The 18,715-nt window shown below is 36.9% G+C and overlaps 1 protein-coding gene across 1 annotated transcript in view; it reads left to right on the forward strand.

Annotated features, from left to right (window-relative positions):
• Nucleotides 1–549: 549 nt before the first annotated feature.
• The window catches only part of CNTN6 (contactin 6), a 287,198-nt gene continuing 269,032 nt past the window's right edge, over nucleotides 550–18,715 (forward strand). The window contains 2 exon segments of the mRNA XM_045991202.1: nucleotides 550–561; nucleotides 18,355–18,581. The gene's annotated coding sequence lies outside the window, so the exon portion shown is untranslated.

The following is an 18,715-nucleotide window of genomic DNA, read 5'->3' on the forward strand; positions in this document are numbered from 1 at the left end:
GTACTGTAGGAGACTAATCCATATCCTGTCAGCATGCCTCTAAGCTTACCCACAGATGGCACAGGAGAAACCCAAGCTTCCCTTCTTCAAGTTCCTGTGTTGCTCTCTGCTTCTTCTGAGAGCCTCCAGGAGTTTTTTTCATCAACACATAAAGCAAACTGGAAGTATTAACCAAAAGTGCCAGGAATTTAATGTCCTCAAATGAAGTAAAAGAGTAGGTCAATAATAGGCCATCTTTCCCATCCCTTCGTGGAACAGTCCTGAGGTGCATACCGTATGGTTCCTCAGATGCTCTGCAGAGAAACAGTGTGACACATTGTTAGGTTTTCTTCTGTCTTCGTCTCCCATTTCCCATACTTGCACCTGTGTTTTTTTTTTTTTAAGATTTTATTTATTTATGTGACAGAGAGAGATCACAAGTAGATAGAGAGGCAGGTAGAGAGAGAGAGAGGGGGAAGCAGGCTCCCTGCTGAGCAGAGAGCCCGATGCGGGACTCGATCCCAGGACCCCGAGATCATGACCCGAGCCGAAGGCAGCGGCTTAACCCACTGAGCCACCCAGGTGCCCCGCACCTGTGTTTTTTATAATCGCTTCCCAAATAAAAAAGTCCTTGTCTCAGGGTCTGCAGTTGAGGAAGGCCAATCTAAACAAATGTATAACCCATGTTTTCAGGAGGATTAAATGGTATGATCCATATTCAGCACAGCTAATCACTGACACTGCTCCAGGCACGTAGCAGTGTTTGCTAAATATTAATTGTTAATCCATTATTATCATTATTGTTAAATGCCAGAATGTAATCAAAGTCTTTTGCACCTCAGTTATCAGCTTAGGCATTATCCTAAGGGTAAAGATAAGACTTTGACTAACTGAATATGTGGGGAGTGGGAGAGAAAGATTGGGACTTTGAATGACTCCCAAGTATTTGAGTTGTATGATAATGTAATAGTCATGTCAATAAACCAGAAGAGGAATAGAGAAATTACAGTTTCATTTGAAATAAATTGCCCTCAAAATAAGTTAACATTTTAAGGAATGTACTGAGCAGGCTAACTTTGAGATATTTAAATAATTATTTGATAGATATTTCAGTGAAGAAAAATCAGAGTTGGTCAAAAATTGGATGTCAGGGGCAACACAGATTCCCAAACCAAGAGATCAGGGACTTTAAAGTCTTGCTTTCATAAATGCAGAAAATAAGACCTTCTAGATAAGTTACTTTTTATTATCATTTTTCCAGCTGTCTCTTTTGTTAGTTCTGGTCTCTTCTTGAGGTTATGGTTGGTGGACAGGTGGTCAATACAGGTAGCATTATTGCTGAAAAGATGAATATTTATTTATTTCCCAAACCAATCCAATTCATGTTGTTTTCCTCAATTCAAGTACTGGCCACTTTGTCTTTCATATAGTCAGGTCTCTCTAATTCATTATTTAATGGAAATGATTTTGGCAACTCCAAGAGACATCTGAGAGTTACATTTAGTATTTGTGTTATTAATGTTTTCTGCCAGACTGACGACCTTCGTGTTAATAAGATGGCTGCTTTCCAATTCTTCTATAGAAAATGTCATTTCTCTTTCCCTGTTTTCTTTTATTTACAAATGTGATCTCTGATCCATAAATTTATAAGGTGAGAATGGTGAGTGGCTAGTGTTTTATAGGAGCATACGTAAAGGGTAAAATTCGCTGATCTATTTCACATCTTTCCACCACTTAGGGAATGATTTTTGAAGAGATCGGTGTGGCAGAAGTGAAGGAGGGAGCTATTGGAGAGTGCGTCACAGGCGCTTTCAGATTCCCTCTTTCAAATAATTATACATTTTTAAGCTAACCTGTTAGTAAACTGATTACTTCTGTGGCTACAGATCATAACATGACTGTCATTTTATTTATCTATTGATGGTCTGGTTTTCACCCTTAGAACATTAATGTCTAGGCACATTTGAGAAAGAGAATGAGTAACATTAGAAAAACTGTGTGTGTGTGTGTGTGTGAGAGAGAGAGAGAGAGAGAGAGAGATAGGAAACTGCAAAATCCAAAGAGAATGTCCTCTTGGCACAGCTCAGCTCTTAGAACACTTTTAACTTAAAAACTCCATGATCACAATTATATATATTTAGATATTTATGTTATTTCTTAAAAGATCTGAGAAATGGTTAAACTGAGGTGTCCTTACCAGGTTCTGAGAAATTTTGAAAAACAGAGTAAGTAGAACAGAGTTCTACATCTAGTAGCTTAACATTTTTGAATGTTCAATTGAAAAATGTTAGGCTGTAGCAAAAAAAAAAAAAAAAAAAAACCAACAACAAGCCTAAAAGAGAATTGCAAATGTGCATAAACACACAAATTCAAGTATTAGATAAGCATATGTTTCTCTTTATTTTCCTACCCTTTTCATTTTTTTATAAAGACTTTATTTATTTGACAGAGATAGCAAGAGAGGGAACACAAGCATGGGGGAGATGGAGAGGGAGAAGCAGGCTGGAGGGGGAGAAGCAGGCTCCCCGCTGAGCACGGAGCCTGATGTGTGGCTCTAATCCCAGGATGATCCCAGGATGCTGGGATCATGACCTGAACAGAAGGTAGATGCTTAAAGACTGAGCTCACCCAGGCACCACCCCACCCTTTTCTTCATAGGAATTTCCTTCATTCCATCTTACTTCTACCCAGAATATTGTTTTTAGTCAACTTTATTGAGATAAATTCATATACAATGTATATACACATTATAAATTTGATTATGAAAAATGCATATGCCCATGTAACTACCTACCCTCATCAGGATATGGAATATTTCTATTATGGACAAAAGGTTTTTGTCATTTCTTTGGAATCAATTCTACCACATCTCCTACCCATAATTATTGATCAGATTTTGATCACTGTAGATTAGTTTTGGTTTTCTTGCAACTCTAGAAGTTTGTTTAAATGGAATCATACAGTATGTTACTCTTTCATGCTTGACATTTATCCCAGAATTTAGGTATGTTTTTTCAACTTTTAGAAACTTTATATTCCTTCAATCTTATTTCTTATGGTTTGCCTCTCCCTCTTTCCCCTCCTCCCCCATGTCCATCTGTTTTTTTGTTTTGTTTTGTTTTAAGATTTTATTTAATTGTTTGACAGAGAGAGACACAGCAAGAGAGGGAACACGAGGAGAGGAGTGGGAGAAGAAGAAGCAGGCTTCCTGGTGAGCAGGGAGCCCAATGTGGGGCTTGATCCCAGTACCCTGGGATCATGATCTGAGCAGAAGTCAGACGCTTAACAACTGAGCCACCCCGGTGCTCCTGTTTTTGTTTGTTTGTTTGTTTGTGCAAGATTTTATTTATTTATTTGACAGACAGAGATCACAAGTAGGCAGAGAGGCAGGCAGAGACAGGAAGGGAAGCAGGCTCGCCACTGAGCAGAGAGCCGGATGCGGGGCTCGATCCCAGGACCCTGTGGTCATGACCTGAGCCGAAGGCAGAGGATTTAACCCACTGAGCCACCCAGGCACCCTGCCTGTTTTCTTTCTTTCTTTCTTTCTTTCTTTCTTTTTTAAAGATTTTATTTATTTATTTGACAGAGAGAGAGATCACAAGTAGGCAGAGAGGCAGGCAGAGAGAGAGGAAGGGAAGCAGGCTCCCCGCGGAGCAGAGAGCCTGATGCAGGGCTCGATCCCAGGACCCTGAGATCATGACCTGAGCTGAAGGCAGCGGCTTAATCCACTGAGCCACCCAGGCGCCCCCTGTTTTATTTCTTAATATAAGATCATGTCATTTGCAAAAAGGGATGGTTTTATTTTTCCCCTTCTCGATTTGTATCTTTTGTTTTCTTAACCAAAGAATCTTCCAGTACAATTTGAATAGCGGTTGTGAAGGAGGGTGTACATGTCTTGTTTCTGATCCTATTAGAAAGCTTTCAACCCTTCACTATTGAGTATAATATTAGCTGTAGGTTTTCCTTAAATGTTTTTTATCATTTTTGAGTAAGTTCTTTTCTATTCCTAGTTTTTTGAATGTGTTTATCATGACAGAGTGATAGATTTTGTCAAATCATTTTCATGCATCAATTAACATTTTCATATTTGTATTCTCTTTGTCTCTTAATGTGGTATATTTCCTTGATTGATTTTCTTATGTTGAACAATCCTTACATTCTTAGAATAAATCCCAGTTGGTCATGTTGTTTAATCCTTTTGCTGTACTGTTGGACCAATGGTGAATTTTTCCTCTGGATAGACACTTGGCAATGTCGAGATATTAATTATCATAACCGGAAGGATGTGCTACAAATATATGATATGTAGAGGCTAGAGTGTTGCTAAACAGTCTGCATTGGGAAGGACAGCATATTCATTATTGTCCAGGGTGAGAAACTCTTAATTATGCCAACCCTGCTTATGTTCCTCCAGAGTGGACAGCCATTCTCTCTCTAACCTATTACTTGATCTCACTCTCTTCAGCCTCCTCAAAATACCTCATCATACTCCTACCTTCTTCTTTCATGCTATAGCCATAGCAAACCTCAGTTTTTTTCTATCAACCAAGTTATATTTTGCTTTCATCTTCCACACATATATTTCCCTCTGATCAGAACATTGCTTTCCCTCTCTTACTTTCCAACACCATCAACAGGTTTCACGTCTGCTCATTCTTCAGCTCTCAGTTACTTCCTCCAGAATGGTTTTCTGATTTCCCTTAAACTAAAAAAGTACTCTTGCAGCATGTTCCAAAATGCTAGCACTGCTTATGACATTGCAGTTGTCAGAACTTGTTAAAATCGCATATTAATTTCTGTAAAGTATTAGAGGATCATATCCAATCCAGTTTGCTCTCTTTTTATCAATCCTAATTGCTATATCATCATGACACACATCTTTGCCATTTATGTAGTTTTGTTTTGTTTTTTAAGTTGCAAGAATAAATGAATGAGCCCAAATTCATTTTCCTTTATCTGTAACATTCAGGAAGGGTGGGAGTTAAGAAATGTAAGTTAGTGTTTTATGTGTGTACATCTCAGATATGTCTGTGACACAGAAATAACCAATTATTTTAATTTTTGTTATCTAAAGTTTTGCTACTCTCCCTAACCCATAATTAGTTATTAATATATCTGATTTTTTAAAATTGTCAAATGTTTGATCCAGTATCTGTTCAAAGATCGAGATCAAGACACAGAGTTTGGGGCGCCTGGGCGGCTCAGTGGGTTAAAGCCTCTGCCTTCAGCTCGGGTCATGGTCTCAGGGTCCTGGGATTGAGCCCCGCATTGGGCTCTCTGCTCGACAGGGAGCCTGCTTCCTCCTCTCTCTCTCTGCCTCTCTGCCTACTTGTGATCTCTGTCTGTCAAAGAAATAAATAAAAAATCTTTAAAAGAAAATGATGCAGAGTTTGAGTACTAGTTTTGAGAGTTGGTTCTTGAATAAATTACCACATGTACAAGCAAGATTTGAAAGTGGAATTTGGGGCAAAAGAAAGTGGCTCGTGTCAGCCTTTTAAATCATCAGGGTTGGAGTATGGCTTTCTAGGAATTTCTGATTTCCTAGGCAGTGTCCGATTTCTGGAGAGAGAAACAAAATGTAATCTGCACGCAGTCAAATGCCAGGGGCAATGTGAGTATTGTGCAAGTTCAAACCAGGTCAAAATAAAAATGACTACTAACCAGCTATCTAGCTTGTAAAATGATATAAGTACTCATTCTCACTTATTGCCCTTTATAAATATTAAAAAATAAGTCATACTGTCAGTAGGATGCCTCAGGTTTCAGTGTTGCTTAAAGGACCAGAAGTGTTTCAAGTAGGAGTTGGCTGTGATGTGAACATCCATAAATCAAAGGCTACTTTTTCACTTAATCTAATCAAAGTGATGATAATATATCCTAATGATTATTTGGCAAGCCCCAATACACTGAGATAGTGTCATCTTAGGAGAAAAGATTTAAAACAAAAGCAAATACCATATTACTATGGTGTGCTAGATATGTTCTGTCTTTGGGGGATTATAGTTTTCAGTTTGTTTGCTTTGATGTTTCTTAGCATTTTTCAAAATTATTATTTATTCTTACCATTAACTTCATACCAAAACCTCTAGAATTAGGAGTTTACTAAGGCCTGACAATCTTCTAATGGATATTATGTTCCTCAGAGTATCTTTGTCTTCCTCGTACATTTGTCCAAATATTTAAATTGAGAATTGTTTGGAGAAGTTTTGGACTTCATTGCCTATTTTGCTTGCAGACTTTCTGAGCTTCCATTTCCTCATCTGCAGTATAAGGAATTGGGGAGAAAGTTACTCAGTACTTGATATTAAAAAAAGGATATACGTGTATATGAGTATATACTGATTATAGTTGCTTATTAAAATAAATCATATTATTCTGGTTAAGGTAAATGTGATCCTCAGACTCATTCCTCACTTTTGTCTTAGCATGCAGTAAGGCAAGAGTACAGTTAGCTGGAAGGGTTTTCAGAGATTTGATCCTCTCTAATCAGTTTATCTAAAGTAGAGGCAATGACTCCCCATTTCATTATACCCCAGGTCATGATCTTATTATTCCATTTATTTCCTTCTTCATAATTACTGCAATCTTTATTTATTGTGATTCTGCCTACTTTCTTTTTGCCTCTGACAACACTGTCTTTAGAATAAAAGCTCTGGAAGGACAAGGGCCATGTTTGCCTCGTTCAGTATTTTTTTTTTTTTTAATTATTGACATGAAGCGCACTTAGTAGGTCATCATCCAAAATTTGTTAAATTGGATTTTTTGGGTTACAGATATCACATTTTAGGGACTGAAATCGATACCCTAGGTAAAGCCAGAAGAAATGAGAAAGGCTTTTACGAAGATTGCATAATCTTTACATTTAGAGCTTTGTGTGTATGTTCTGCATGCCTCCTCCTCCTCCTCCTAAACCAACTAGGAACTTCCCACATAACCAAAGGAAGGATAGAAGGAAAGCCATTTGGGGAAAACTACTTTTCTTGCTGGCTCTGAATTCTCTTATCTCCTAATAATCTGATAGGTCATCAATACATCACTGGTGGCTTAACCATTTCAAATGATATGTATTGTATATATCAGAAATATAGGTATATATAATAATATAAGCTGTATTAAATAATATAGACATATATAATCAATATACAACTATTATAATATGATATAATATATAATATAATATACATGAATTGTTATCTACATTTCATATTTTATCTATACTATATAACTTTTATAAAAGTATTTATTTGCATATATAATAGAAAAGTTAAAAATGCCTCTTTTACTTTACTAAGAGATATGGAAATATGGTTGCTTAAAAGATATATACCTTAGGGATGTCTGCATGGCTCAGATGGTTAAGCATCTGCTTTCAGCTCAGGTCATGATCTCCAGTTCCTAGGATTGAGCCCCACATTGAGCTCCCCACTCAGCAGGGCGTCTGCTTCTCCCTCTCCCTCTTCCCCTGCTTGTGCTCTCTCTTCCTCTCTCTCAAATGAATAAATAAAATCTTCTAAAACAAATAAACAAATAAAATAAATTATAATAAATATAATAAATATATATATAAATATATTATATATATATTATATATTATATATATAAATAAATATAATAAATATAATAAAATATAATATAAAAACAAATAAAACAAATAAAACAAATAAAATAAATTATAAAAAAGACATACCTAGCACAGTTTGATAATAATTACACAACAACCACAAAAGAGACCACTTATCATTTATAATAAATTATTTATTAATTAGAACTTTATAGAAATATTTCTTACTATATGCCAATAATATTTTTATATAATGGATCAAAGGAGGAAAACTCTGTTAGGTTGACACTTTGTGTATGATAAACCAAGTAGATTTTCAGTGACATAAATTCTTTGAGTTCTAAACTTTTCAAGTCAAATTTATCTGTATGTTATGTATTGTCAGAAATAGATGTAAGCACATGGACCTTTCTGACTATACTTTATACCTCTATAATCATGAGATTCAGTTAGGGCCAATTATTAGATTCAGCTGACACAAGCAGAGGAAATTTGTCAAGTCAATAAATTAGTTTCATGTCTTTTATACAAAAACAATACAATGATTGAATTTTTCACTTTTAAGTCTCTTATTTGATATCAAGTATTCTCAGCATTCAACGTATTTTTTTTATTGAATTACTGCCCACTGGGTAAGACATCCTAACATATGATGAGCGGACCTTTTCTGTTTTCCCAGAATCTTTTAGGGTCTTCCATTAAGCTAAAGCAATTGTTGAGCTGATATTCTCAGTACATGAGACTCCAACATGTGATATGGCTGTTCAATTTTATGTGAGTGTGTATATACATAAAACAAAGATTGTTCAAGGAAAAAAAAATTGAGAAAGTTACCAAAGGGTATTTTATCTTTTAATTGAGGGAGTACTTAATACAGGGCCTAGAAGTTCAAAAATTTTATAGCAGGGAATCATTATCTACAGGAAATATTCTAAATGAAGTATGTACCAATGGGGTTTATGTAATTGCCTTCCCTTTAGCTACTGTTAGATTTTTACCTTGAAAGGGTTTAATTAGTTTATTAATGGTTGAATTATAAAGACAGTGTCCTACCTGAGTCAATTACCCCATCATTTTGAAATTGGCTATTTCTCATGTCAGAATATTTTTTCATACCACAGCTTTCAACATTACTTATGCACCATAAATGTATTTTTGACATTTTGTTATATAATGCTTACTTTATTGCATTCATGGCTGCATGATGATGCCTTGAAGTAAACAGGAATACATGTGTGGTCAAGATACAGAGGGGGCCCCACCCCCATCTTGTGATTCCCCATTAATCTAGAGCCAACTGTCATGTTCCTTGTCATGAAGTCAGCTTCTCTAACTCAATCCAGTTTGACTTTCTCCCTGCTCCAAAATTTGTCACTTAAAAAACTAGCATCCAAACAAAATACATTCCTAAAGTCACACAGAAAATTAGAGACAGTACCTGTAGCAGAACTCAGGTATATAAACAGTTGTACTATAGAAGCCTCAAGGGATGGAAGCACTGAGTTTAGCAGTGAGGAATTTAGCTGTGCTGGTTTTGAGGAGATAAAGTCACTAGCTGCTGACCTAACATTTTTTTCCTTTTGAATGTCAACAGCCTTCTACAGATATATATGCTACAACACAGCAACGTTGTGCTAGCTATTTGTTTCTCAAGTTTTTGATCAAATGACAGCATTAGAACTTCTGATTTTCCTTTTAGTAACCCAAATATATTCAAATTACAAATTGAAAGATATTGGACTGCTAATAACTTAAGCTTTCTGTGTACTATTGAGTTCTACAAAGCTATTTTGGATAGGTAGTTTTTCATTTCTTATCTCATCTAATCTTCACTTCAATATTCTAACAACTAGATATATGCCTTCTTTTATTTGTATGGTTTTCTTTTTAGCATTTATGTAAATGGATGTAAGTGAAAAATGAGTAAAATATATTCCAGGAAAGATATTAGAACACTAATATATCTAATGCCATTCTTGGGAACCATTTAGGAAAAAATGGATTCGTTTAAAAAAGAACGTTATAGAATATTACCAACCTTAAAAGATCAGCAGTGTGCTCTTTCTAAAACTGTGATTCTGGAGAATATATATGGAGCACTATGAGTACCACAGACTTTAGCATGTGCTTTTAAAATTACGTGCATGTGTTAAGTGTGAGAGGGCTTGCCTTTTTCTGTTGGCCTGGGATGGTCCTGATTATAGAACTCAAAATATTATATCCTAAGAAAACTTCCATACACACGCAGCTCAAGAAATTTCATCCTGTTGGTCTGACCAAAACTTCTGAGTGAAAAAGTAGCCAGGAATGCATTGTCTTTGGGTATGTAGGCACAAGTTGGAAGAAAATTTGGGCTGATTTTTTGGCTGCAACCTTTCCTAGTTTTGTGACCTAAAGCAAATCATCCAGCTGTTTACTCTCACTTCCATTTTTTCCCTAAAATATGAATAATACTTTATGAAGTTTAAGTAAAAATATGAATGTGAAACTTATTCTGATATTCAAAATGCTATATGTTTTATTAACTCCAGCAAGTATGTAGCATCACTGTTGGTACATACAACACTTTCTACTTGATAACTGCTGGAAGCACATATACTGTAACTTAAATGTTAAATGTACATGACTTGGTTTTAGATATGAGTTTCTGTGTGTTTTTTTTTTTTAGTATTGCAGGTTTTTTTTATTAATTATTTTTATTAACATACCATGTATTATTTGCCCCAGGGGTACATGTTTGTGAATCATCAGTCTTACACACTTCACAGCACTCACCATATCCCATACCCTCCCCGATGTCCATAACCCAACCACTTTCTCTAAACCCCCCATCCCCCCCAGCAATCCTCAGTTTGTTTTGTAAGATTAAGTCTCTTATGGTTTGTCTCCCTCCGGATCCCATCTTGTTTCATTTTTTCCTTCCCTCTCACCCTAAACCCCCCACTCTGCCTCTCAATTTCCTCATATCAGGGAGATCATATGATAATTGTCTCCTCAGATTGACTTATTTCACTCAGCATAATGCCCTGTAGTTCCATCCACATCGCTGCAAATGACAAGATTTCATTTCTTTTGATGGCTGCATAGTATTCAATTGTGTGTGTATATATACACACACACACACACACACACACACACACACATACACATATACCACAGCTTCTTTAACCATTCATCTGTTGATGTACATCTAGGTTCTTTCCATAGTTTGGCTACTGTGGACATTGCTGCAATAAATATTCGGGTGCACATTTCCCTTTGGATCACTACATTTGTATCTTTAGGGTAAATACCTAGTAGTGCGATTATTGAATCGTAGGGTAGCTCTATTTTCAACTTTTTGAGGAACCTCCATGCTGTTTCTGGAGTGGTTGCACCAGCTTGCATTCCCACCAACAGTGTAGGAGGGTTCCCCTTTTTCCGCATCCTTGCCAACATCTGTCATTTCCTGACTGGTTAATTTTAGCCATTCTGACTGGTGTGAGGTGGTATCTCATTGTGGTTTTGATTTGTATTTCCCTGATGCTGAGTGATGTGGAGCACTTTTTCACGTGTCTGTTGGCCATCTGGATGTCTTCTTTGCAGAAATATCTGTTCATGTCTTCTCTCCATTTCTTGATTGGATTCTTTGTTCTTTGGGTGTTGAGTTTAATAAGTTCTTTATAGATTTTTGATACTAGCCCTTTATCTGATATGTTATTTGCAAATATCTTCTCCCATTCAAAGTCAGTTGTCTTTGGTTTTGTTGACTGTTTCCTTTGCTGTGCAAAAGCTTTTGATCTTGACAAAGTCCCATTAGTTCATTTTTGCCCTTGCTTCCCTTGTCTTTGGCGATATTTCTAGGAAGAAATTGTTATGGCTGAGGTCAAAGAGGTTGCTCTCTGTGTTCTCCTCAAGGATTTTGATGGATTCCTTTCTCACATTGAGGTCTTTCATTCATTTTGAGTCTATTTTTGTGTGTGGTGTAAGAAAATGGTCCACTCTCATTCTTCTGCCTGTAGATATCCAATTTTCCCAACACCATTTGTTGAAGAGACAGTCTTTTTCCCATTGGACATTCTTTCCTGCTTTGTCGAAGATTAGTTGACCATAGAGTTGAGGGTCTATTTCTGGGCTCTCTATTCTGTTCCATTGATCTATGTGTCTGTTTTTTGTGCCAGTACCATGCTGTCTTGATGATGACAGCTTTGTAATAGAGCTTGAAGTCCAGAATTGTGATGCCACAACTTTAGCTTTCTTTTTCAACATTCCTCTGGCTATTGGGGGTCTTTTCTGGTTCCATATAAATTTTAGGATTGTTTGTTCCATTTCTTTGAAAGAAATTGATGGTATTTTGGTAGGGATTGCATTAAATGTGTAGATTGCTTTAGGTAGCATAAACATTGCACAATATTTATTTTTCCAATCCATGAGCATGGAGTGTTTTTCCATTTCTTTGTGTCTTCCTCTATTTCTTTCAGGAGTACTTTATAGTTTTCTGAGTACAGATACTTTACCTCTTTGGTTAGTTTTATTCCTAGGTAGCTTATGGTTTGGGGTGCAGTTGTAAATGGGATTGTCTCCTTATTTTCTCTTTTTTCTGCCTGGCTGTTGCTGTATAGAAGTGCAACTGATTTATGTGCATTGATTTTATATCCTGACACTTTACCGAATTCCTGTATGAATTCTAGAAGCTTTGGAGTGGAGTCTTTTGGGTTTTCCACATAAAGTATCATATCTTCTGCAAAGAGTGAGAGTTTGACTTCTTCTTTGCCAATTCGGATGCCTTTTATTTCTTTTTGTTGTCTGATTGCTGAGGCTAGAACTTCTAATACTAGGTTGAATAGCAGTTTTGATAGTGGACATCCCTGCCATGTTCCTAACCTTAGGGGAAACGCTCTCAATTTTTCCCCATTGAGAATGATATTCGCTGTGAGTTTTTCATAGATGGGTTTGATGATATTGAGATATGTATCCTCTATCCTTAGACTTTGAAGAGTTTTGACCAAGAAAGGATGCTGTACTTTGTCAAATGCTTTTTCAGCATCTATTGAGAGTATCATATGGTTCTTGTTCTTTCTTTTATTAATGTATTGTATCACATTGATTAATTTGCAGATGTTGAACCAACCTTGAGCCCAGGAATAAATCTCACTTTGGCATGGTGAATAATCCTTTTAATGTACTGTTGGATCCTATTGGGTAGTATTTTGGTGAGAATTTTTGCATCCATGTTAATCAAGGATATTGGTCTGTAATTCTCCTTTTCGATGGAGTCTTTGTCTGGTTTTGGGATCAAGGTAATGCTGGCCTTATAAAATGAGTTTGTAAGTTTTCCTTCCATTTCTATTTTTTGGAACAGTTTCAGGAGAATAGGTATTAATTCTTCTTTAAATGTTTGGTGGAATTCCCCTGGGAAGCCATCTGGCTCTTGTTTCTTGGGAGATTTTGATGACAGCTTCAATCTCCTTACTGGTTATGGGTCTGTTCAGGTTTTCTATTTCTTCCTGGTTCAGTTGTGGTAGTTTATATGCCTCTAGGAATGCATCCATTTCTTCCAGATTGTCAAATTTGCTGGTGTATAGTTTCTCATAGTATGTTCTTAGAATTGTTTGTATTTCTTTGGTGTTTGTTCTGATCTCTCCTCTTTTATTCATGATTTTATTAATTTAGGTCCTTTCTCTTTTCTTTTTGATAAGTCTAGCTAGGTGTTTATCAATCTTATTAATTCTTTCAAAGAACTAGCTCCTAGTTTCATTGATCTGTTCTACTGTTATTCTGGTTTCTATTTCATTGATTTCTGCTCTGATCTTTATTATTTGTCTTCTCTGCTGAGGTTAGGGTTTCTTTGCTGTTTTCTCTCCAGCTCCTTTAGGTGTAGGGTTAGGTTTTGTACTTGACACCTTTCTTGTTTCTTGAGAAAGGCTTGTATCACTATATATTTTCCTCTCAGGAGCACCTTTGCCATGTCCCACAGATTTTGAACAGTTGTGTTTTCATTTTCATTTGTTTCCATGAATTTTTTCAGTTCTTCTTTAATTTCCTGGTTGACCCATTCATTCTTTAGTAGCTGCTCTTCAGCCTCCATGTGTTTGAGTTCTTTCCAACCTTCCTCTTGTGATTGGGTTCTAGCTTCAGAGCATGGTCTGAAAATATGTGGGGAATGATCCCAATATTTTGGTACTGGTTGAGAGCATTATGGTCTGAAAATATGCAGGGAATGATCCAATCTTTTCTTACCTGTTTAGACCTGATTTGTGACCCAGGATGTGATCTATTCTGGAGAATGTTCCATGTACACTAGAGAAGAATGTGTATTCTGTTGCATTGGGATGGAATGTTCTAAATATATCTGTGATGTCCATCTGGTCCAGTGTGTCAAGGCCTTTATTTCCTTGTTGCTCTTCTTCTTGGATGATCTGTCCCTTTCAGTGAGGGGGTGTTAAAGTCCCCTCCTATTATTGTATTATTATCAATATGTTTCTTTGATTTTGTTATTAACTGGTTTATATAATTGGCTGCTCCCATGTTAGGGACATAGATATTTAGATTTGTTAGATCTTATTGTTGAAAAGACCTTTTAAGTATGATATAGTGTCCTTCCTCATTTCTTATTATAGTCTTTGGCTTAAAATCTAATTTATCTGATTTAAGGATTGCCACCACAGTCTTCCTTTGATGTCCATTAGCATAGTAAATTGTTTCCCACCCCCTCACTTTAAATCTGTAGGTGTCTTTGGGTCTAAAATGAGTTTCTTGTAGACAGCATATTTATGGGTTTTGGTTTTTTATCCATTCTGCTACCCTATGTCTTTTGATTGGGGCATTTAGCCCATTTACATTCAGGGTAACTATTGAAAGATATGAATTTAGTGCCATTGTATTGCCTGTAAGGTGACTGTTACTGTATGTTGTCTCTGTTCCTTTCTGATCTACTACTTTTAGGCTCTCTCTTTGTTTAGAGGACTCCTTTCAATATTTCCTGTAGGGCTGGTTTGCTGTTTGCAAATTCTTTTAAATTTCCTTTGTCCTGGACACTTTTTATCTCTCCTTCTATTTTCAATGATAGCCTAGCTGGATATAGTATTCTTGGCTGCATATTTTTCTCATTTAGTGCTCTGAATATATCATGCCAGTTCTTTCTGGCCTGCCAGGTCTCTGTGGATAAGTCCGCTGCCAATCTAATATTTCTCCCATTGTATGTTGCAGACTTCTTGTCCCGAGCTGCTCTCAGGATTTTCTCTTTGTCTCTAAGACTTTTAAGTTTTGCTATTAGATGATGGAGTACCCACCTGTTTTTATTGATTTTCAGGGGGGTTCTCTGTGTCTCCTGGATTTTGATGCTTTTTCCCTTTGCCATATTAGGGAAATTCTCTACTAAATTTGGTCCAGTATACCTTCTGCCCCTCTCTCTTTCTTCTTCTTCTGGAATCCTAATTATTCTAATATTGTTTTGTCTTAAGGTATCACTTAACTCTCGAATTCTCCCTTCGTGGTCCAGCAGTTGTTTGTCTCTCCTTGCTCAGCTTCTTTATTTTCTTCTTTATTCTTCATTTGGTCTTCTGTATCACTAATTCTTGCTTCTGATTCATTTATCCTAGCAGTAAGAGCCTCCGTTTTTTATTGCACCTCAATATCATTGATTTCAACTTGGTTTTATTGGTTTGATTTCTCCAGAAAGGGGTTTTATTTCTCGAGAAAGGATTTCTCTAATATCTTCCATGCCTTTCTTGAGCCCAGCTACCGCCTTGAGAATTATTGTTCTGAACTCTAGTTCTGACATATTACCAATGTCCGTATCGATTAGGTCCCTAGCCATCCATACTGTCTCTTGTTCTTTTTTTTTTTTTGTGGTGAGTTTATCTGCCTTGTCATTTTATCCAGATGAGAATATATGAATGAGAGAATAAAATACTAAAAGGGTAGCAAAGATCCCAGAAAAATGTACACTAACCAAATCAGAAGAGATCCAAAACCAGGGGGAGAAGAAAGGGGGAAAAAAGAAACAAACAAAAATAAATAAATAAAAATTAAAAAGAAATTTCATATATATATGTATGTATGTATGTATGTATATATATATATATATATATATATATATATATGACTGGTGAATAGATCAGAGCCACCCACTTGATTTTGGGTGTACTTTGGTCTCTCAAAAGAAACTACCTCCCAAAATTTTAAGGAAAGAAAAACATATATATATAAATAAGGGTAAACACAATGAAGGGATGGAATATGCCCGTAAAGATGAAAATTTAAGAAAAAAATTGTAAGAAAGGAATTGATAAGTTGGTTGGAAAAAGAAAAGAAAAGAAGAGGAGGGAATGTGCTCAGCATGGAGACTAGAACAAAGCCCTGTGCTCGATTAGGGTATATTTTGATCTATTAGAAGACTTTGTATCCCAAAATTTTTTAGGAAAAAAAACTTTATATGTATACAAAAAATAACATTAAATACAATGAAGGGTTAAAATATGTCTATAACAATGACAGTTTTAAAAGAAATTTTTTTAGAAAGGTGTTATTTAGATAAACTAGTTAAAGATCATTAAAAGAGGAAAGCTAAAAAGTTAAAAAAATAGAATAAGCAAAAAACAAAACAAAAAATGTTAACTTTGCAAGACTAAAGGATCATGGGGAAAAAGCCATGAATTCTATTCATTGCTTTCCCCTAGCCCTGGAGTTCCACTATTCTCCTTGATTGGTGAGCTTGGTCTTGGCTGGATGTTCTTGCTGATCTTCTGCAGGAGGGCTGTGTTGCAGTGATTCTCAAATGTCTTTGCCTGAGGCACAATTGCACCGCCCTTGCCAGGAACCCAGATAAGTAAATCTGCTCTGGTTCACTCTGGGAGTTTTTGTTCCCTGAACACTTTCCTTATGGCTTTGGAGGACGGGAATGAAAATGGCATCCTCCCAATCTCCAGCCTGGAGAAGCCAAGAGCTCAGAGCCCCACTCCTCAGTGCGCCCCCAAAGATAAGTAGTCAATCACTCCTGTCTTCCTGGTCTCAGACCTCACTCTGAGCTCACCCGGCCTGTGACCGAGCGTTTCTGTCTCTGGCACATGGCCCCACCTGGAGTCTCCAAACCCAGCAGATATCCTGCCGTGCTGCTCCTTCTGGAACAGGAATGTGAGTCTCCCTGGATCTGCCACTTATGGGGTCCCTGCTCCAAGAGCAGGGGCCCCACTGTGTCTTGGATCACAGTTTAAGGTAACCCTGATTTGAAAGCTCATTCTTAGGCTCTGTCTCTGTAATGGGCTTTCCTGCTCGGGTACCTGGCAGCTCTGCCACACTCACATACCCCCGATCTTTCTGTGACCCTGTGGGACCTGAGACCACACTGTCCCCACGAGGGCTCCACCCCCTGCTTAGCCTCTGGAGTGATGTCCCTCAGTGGGAGCAGTTCTCTAAAAGTTTTGATTTTGTGATCCACCACTTCACTGCTTGCAGGGAGCCGGCCCCTCCCCCTGCAGTCTATCTTCCCGTCGATTTGGATTCATTTCTCCACACATCCTACCTTTCAGAATGTGGTCAATTTTCTCTTCCTAGAATTGCTGCTCTTCCTCTCTTCTATCTCCTATAGGTGTTTGGAATGTTTTGATACCTATCTAGCTGAACTCCTGGGATCTGATGTCATTTTAGTCTGCTACTCCCCCACCATCTTGCCTCTCTCAGAGTTGAGTTTCTGTGTATTTATCAGTATTGATTCCAAGTCCCAGGTCATACTTTTGGAAACTGTTTATATCAGGCCATGTTTATTTGTGTAAGATAACTTTTGTCTTCTTTTTCAATTTTCATCATTACCCTTATTAAATGCTAAATCATTTTGAATATATATATGATATACATATGTCACACACACACACACACACACGTCTAGGTAGACAGAGATATGTTTCCTTAATGTGGCATTTAAAATTCGGTTTGAAAGGCCAAACCTTAATTTTTAGTGTGACTAATCTGTTAAAAGTCCTGTCTCCTCTATCTTTTCTTTAGTTAATGAAAAAGCCAATTGCAAAACAAGAAGATTAATTAATAGCAATAATCTCGGTGTGCTAGTAGTAAAACTCCTTGCTAAAGTCCAATCTTTATAAAAGGTACTGACTGTACTTTATAGCTAACCCTATGTCTAACAGATGGCAGAAGTTTAATAATTATAGTTGATGCTGTCCATTTGCTAAGTGAATTTCCCACACCCCTACCCATCCTCAAGATTCACCACTACAACCTTGATGACTAGCTAACACTGTGGAAACCTATCTCTGACTGCTTTCTCATGTGAGAAACATGCTTTCCTCCATGCAGGACAAACTAGAACTGCCTGAGAGTTAATGCCCCCAGAAGCAACCCTCAATCAATAATGGATGGGGAAATGATAAATAAATACCTATCTTCTGTGCCCTTCAGTTGGGATAACTGTACATTGTTCTGTACCCAGTATTTCCCAGAGACACTGAGATTCAGTTGACCACAATGATAATAGGCCTCATAACAAATCTTTGTTCTCATTTTCTGAATCATCTGTTTCTCTTCTATTGTTTCTTGGGGTCACCCTCCAAAAAATCTTCTTGCATTCAAGTCCTTAATTCATAATCTACTTTGAGGGGAACTCGAAACAAGAAAATAATGTTTGATAAAGAAATTAATCCACCTATATGAAAAGATACACACATATACAGGTAAGCCTCTGCCTCTTTGTGTCAACATATAAATCATGTCATCTTTCTCTAAGCAGGTTTATAACATCTGTTACAAATGGAACTCAGTTAAGATTTGAAGAGAGTAAGTCCTTTCTTAAGACAGAACTTATTATTTTCCTTTGTCTCTAGATTCTTTGAATATAAAGAATAAAGTTGAAATCATAGAATTTAAAGAACAGCAAAGGAACTGAAAACAGTTTTTCTCAACGGCAAGACTGACCCATTAACATAAGAGGCAGACCCTGGAGATGCTCCATAAAACTGAGTTTTGCTAAAGCCTGCTCTGTTATCTCCTATGTGATAAAAGTTCTTGGCACTTAGCAGGAACTGATGTCTTGGTATTCTACCTGTGAATGGTAAATCTGCAGGGGAGATGGAGGATTATGGTATGTATCCTAGAAATCCAGCACAAGAGCTCAGAAGTAGGTAGAGTGTGAATTATGAGCCACTAGTCACATAAAGCCTGATGGTCATGTCCCATAGCCTGTTC

This window comes from Meles meles, chromosome 20 (assembly GCF_922984935.1).
Source record: "Meles meles chromosome 20, mMelMel3.1 paternal haplotype, whole genome shotgun sequence".
NCBI lineage: Eukaryota > Metazoa > Chordata > Mammalia > Carnivora > Mustelidae > Meles > Meles meles.